We start from the raw sequence: 4,707 nt of genomic DNA, 5'->3' as shown, positions 1-4,707 counted from the left end.
TTTCCCTAAGTGTATGTCAATTACCATGTTAATAGATGCCATAATCCGTGAATTATGCTAAAGCCCTGAATCTATGGCTCAACATTTAGAACTCATTCACCGACTCCACATCCATGTAAGTTTTTAATAACATAATAATCAGAGGTACACATGGACAGTTTTCAGGGGCTACTGAAAGAGCCTTGTAAGCTGCACTTCCAGCATCATGAACTATTATAACTGTCTGCTCTCTCTTGGGAATCAGGGGAAAAACTGTAATTTAGAAGTCAGCAACCCAGAAATAACTTGTCCTACAATCATGGCAGACCAGAGAGATGGGACAGGACAAGGCCAAGTCTGGCCCTAAGAACACAGTAACCCACGAAATCAAGATGATTAGAAAAATGAGAAGCTTTGCCCATTCTATGGTCATGAGACTGGGGCTGAGATTCTTGAGACCTGGAAAATCTTAACATGAAAATGTATTATTTGGGATGAGTGATGAAAATAAAAAGAATCCACAGAAGAATTAAAGAAAAAAAAAAAATCGGAAGAACAAGAGTACAATGGCTGCTGAGATTGATGCCATGGCAATAACAAAGTACATGACAATCAGAGTCATAGTTCATAGCATGGCTGAATTTGCAAATGTAAAGGCAGATGATGACCAGCAAAGTAACTTCAGCTGCACGGTAGGCAGAATGCCTTTAAGACATATGCTGTGGGCATTCAAGGGACCCCTGCAGCCAGCGCACACTCATCTATTAAAACCAGCATTGGGTCTACGGCCATGCCACCCTGAACAAGCCCGATCCCGTCTGATCTCGGAAGCTAAGCAGGGTCGGGCCTGGTTAGTACTTGGATGGGAGACCACCTAGGAAGACCAGGTGCTATAGGCGTAAAAAAATTAAAAAATAAAAAAAATAAAACCAGCATTGGATTCGAGAAGGCTATAAACAAACAAATTTAAAGAACCCCACAGAGCCAAAAAGAAATCTTGATTATATGAGATCCAAGTTTGTATGTATTTACTAGTTGTCAGTTACTATGTACCTCAGTTAACAGTAAATCTGTGTGGTTCAAACCTAACAGTTTTGTTCCTTCATTATTCCACTTATTTCTGAGGTCTCAAATCCAAGAATATCATTCAGACATCATTTAAGGCCAAATCGGGGGGCTCGCTTGCCTATAACCCACCATTCCTTTCCTGATTTGCCTAAGTCGAAGCAAAAAGGCAGAATCACCTGGGCTAGAGAACACTAGAATGACCTGGAGCTTTAAAAATGAGAAGCCAACAATGAGACACTGCTATGTCTCCCCCTCAGATATTTCTACTCAATTGGCCTGGAGATTCAAATATCCTAGGCATTAGAATTTTTTAAAGCTGCCCAGGTATGAAAAAGGTAAAAACCATATTCTAGTAGGAACTGCTTGGCATCTCATCATCCTAGAGATAAAGTATTCTGGCTGAACTGCAGTTTATAAAGGATTTTCGACAATGATCTCCCCCAACCCTAATTTAAGGATCAAAAGCTCCACTTTGTTCACAACGATAATGGAGCCCTCCCTGAAGGGGAAATGGGAAAACAACAATCCCAAGAGGTGACTACTCATGGTTAATATTACCGCAACCGCTGGAACCAATGTCGACATTAAGGTACCGGGCTTGCCATCCTGAGGACGCTCGGAAATTTACAATCCTTTCACTGGGAGAGTTCCATTTCTCTTCTTCCCATCCCCCCTCCAGATGCACATACAGATGAATAAAAGAAGACGGGAAACAGAAAGATTGGCAGGAGTCCTGGTTACTATGGCAGCAAGTAAATGAAATGCCAAAGCTTGTGAAACTGATAGCAACTTTATCAGGTAGACGTCATTGAGCTACCTGTCCTGTTGATTGCTCTCCTTCATGCACGATTCAATTCCCCACCTTTGCCTCATATTTCAACCTCCTCAGACAGTAGAATGGGGACAGCATTGGAATGACAGGGAGACTAGGGGAGGTAAGCATCAGCAAAGGATTTTGAGCAGTAGAGACAAAACGGTTATAAGAAAATTCTCCTTAGATCCGGTGAATCTTCTAAACATCAGTGTGTGGGTTTAGCAAAAATATCATTTAGTTGACTGGATTAAGAGAAAAATTTTAAATATGTACTGACAGAATCAGAAAATTGGGCTTTAGCAAGAGAGTCAGATTTGTGTACCTTGCTGAACAACAGACCAAAAGTGTGACCACAAACTAGGCCACCGCAATTGTGCTTAATTCAAGTGGTGGGAAGAAGGCACTTAAGGGATTGTACCATTCTGAAGAGCAGGGAGGAGAAAGGGTATAACAGCACAGAGGAATGAAAGGGCTCCAACCATCCTTTAAGATTCAGCTACTTTCTAGAGGTGCCTTTCCTCTGTAATCCCATGTATATCTCTTCTCATTCCACATACACCTGGCAAGTGTAGTTACTAAAGAGGACATCTCCTTCCCTAACTAAGCCTCTCCAAGTTGGCATCTTACTCTGCTTTACTAGATGCTGGAGATGCAAAGAACCTGGCATGCACTGTGTTCAATAAGTGATGAATATATAAATCCAAGAATAAATGGAAAGATGAGAGATGAAAGTTAGTAACTGCACTTAACTAGTAAGGAAAAGAAGACTAAACCAAGCCATAAAAATCAAGAAGAAATAAGATCTTCATTGCATAAGAAAGCTAAAGCACATCCTATTAGTCAAAAACAGAGATGCATAGTCAAGGAACGAGGAATAAACAGGTGAAAGATAGAAAAACAAAGATATAGTGGGAGACTCATAAAAGTACCTCCAAACTTCTAAGATTCTTACGCCATAACCAAAAAAATCGATGGACATTCAACTCCTAGAGTATATAGGGAATAGTATAACAACAAAACCTAGACTCTGAAAAGCTACAAAAACTTCTGGAAACTGAGTCAGCAAGCCCCATGTAGAGACAATAGGATTTTACAGAGAATCTGCCATTGGCTACAACAATGAAATTTCGAATTAGAATTAGGAGAATAAAACCCAAGGGAATGGTAGTCTTCATTTTTATTTCTCATTCCTACAGTCCAACATCAGCGGTGTCTACCCTGGAGGCCACATACAAAAGTGAACATTAATTACCTCAAAGTTGTCCAAGAAAAAACAAAGACCCAGATGGTAAAGAGTCTGAAATCTATGTCCTTTGCTACATACCCCAGAGAATGGAGAAGGTTAAGCCTAATTTTGAGAATATATTTATCTTGAATGTTTAGTTTCGAATACACAAAGGGAAGATAAGAGGCAAGATTTGGGGTCAATAAGAAACCCTTTAAAATCAAAAGTCTTAAAATGGAATGACCTTTCTGGAATGGGGGTAATAAAGTTCATTTTCTTGTGGGTGGTAGTTACATAGGTGTTTGATTTGCTTCACAATTACAGCTAATTCTCATTATTTGTGGAATCTATAAATGCCAATTAGCCTACTAGCTAGAATGTGTTTGTACACCTGAAATTAATACTCCTGCCTTATTTTCAGTTGTTTGCAGACGCGCGCATGCATAGAGCTGTAGAAATTTTCCGTTACCCAACACACATTCCTAAGCTGAGGTCCGACAGGGTGGCATTCTGCCTTCTTGTTTTGTGGTCTATGTAGTGCCATGTTTTTCGCATTTTTCAGTTTTTTTGGGTGACTTCGCTGTTTAAAATGGACCCCAAGTGTTGTACTGAACTGTTATCTAACTATTCCTAAGCGCAATGAGACTGTGATGTGCTTTATGAAGAAAATAAGCTTTATTCAGGTATGAGTTAGTGTGCTACTGGCCCTGAGTTCAATGTTTACCAATCAACAATTATGTATGTCTTCAAACAGAAACAAACGTAAAAGAAGGTTATGCATTGACCGGCTGACAAAAATGTGGTGACCAGCCAGAGGCTTACAGGCAGGCAAACCATGTATTTCCCCTAAAGGGCAAAGAGTCAACATTTACTGTGTTCAAGGTGACGCTACAGAATATAACTACCACAAAAGATGATAATCAACTATATTCCCTACATCTGTTCATGTTTCATGGCCTGAGTACGTATGTTCAATTTCATACTAAAAATGAAGGGTAGCATTCATGCACTGTACAGAAAAATCAAATATATGCCTCCTAAGGCCCATTCAAGTGTGAACAATCATCAGCCTGCACTTACAGAAATGAGCGAAATTTTAAAACTCCAACTGTGCTTCTGATGGTCACATGTTCTTTTGGGAAGGGCAGAAATAGGCGATAGGCTATAAAATTTCCACCTTCAAATGCTAAGTGAACAGTGGATACCAGTACTTCGCAGTAAGCTGGAGATCCAACACAAGCCACCTAATTATGCTCCCTCCAGAAAACCAACTAGAACTACTGTAAACTTTACTACTGTAAAGTTTTTAATCGTACAAGCCTGCAAGAATGAGAGAGAGAGAAAAGAGGGATTAACAGCAATAAATATTTGGAAGAAAGTAATCGGGGACAACTACGAGTCAACCATACTTAGACTGTAGAATTTCTCAAAATATCTGGGACTTGGCAACACTGAAAGTGGGGGTGAAGTGGGAGACTAAACTTTTGAAAAGTGGGTTGAAAGCTTAAGGAGTAAGTGGATCTCTAGATGCATGTTTGGAGGTTTACTCTCTGGACTGGAGGACATGGGCACAGCGACAAGTAGGGCTATCATACCAAAATGGGATTAAGAAAAAAATGCA

General features: G+C 40.0%; 1 protein-coding gene and 1 non-coding gene across 2 annotated transcripts in view; one reads left to right on the top strand and one right to left on the bottom strand.

Moving 5' to 3' along the window:
* MRPS6 (mitochondrial ribosomal protein S6) overlaps positions 1-4,707 on the bottom strand; it is a 73,542-nt gene that overhangs the window by 31,957 nt on the left and 36,878 nt on the right. The window lies entirely within an intron of this gene.
* On the top strand, positions 760-878 carry LOC112470487. Its single transcript, XR_003043019.1, has one exon. It is a non-coding gene; the product is annotated as a 5S ribosomal RNA (ribosomal RNA).

Source organism: Pteropus alecto, unplaced genomic scaffold, assembly GCF_000325575.1.
Source record: "Pteropus alecto unplaced genomic scaffold, ASM32557v1 scaffold3, whole genome shotgun sequence".
In the NCBI taxonomy this organism is placed as follows: Eukaryota; Metazoa; Chordata; class Mammalia; order Chiroptera; family Pteropodidae; genus Pteropus; species Pteropus alecto.
Note: the sequence above shows the minus strand (reverse complement) of the source record. Positions and strands in the feature narration are given on the sequence as shown.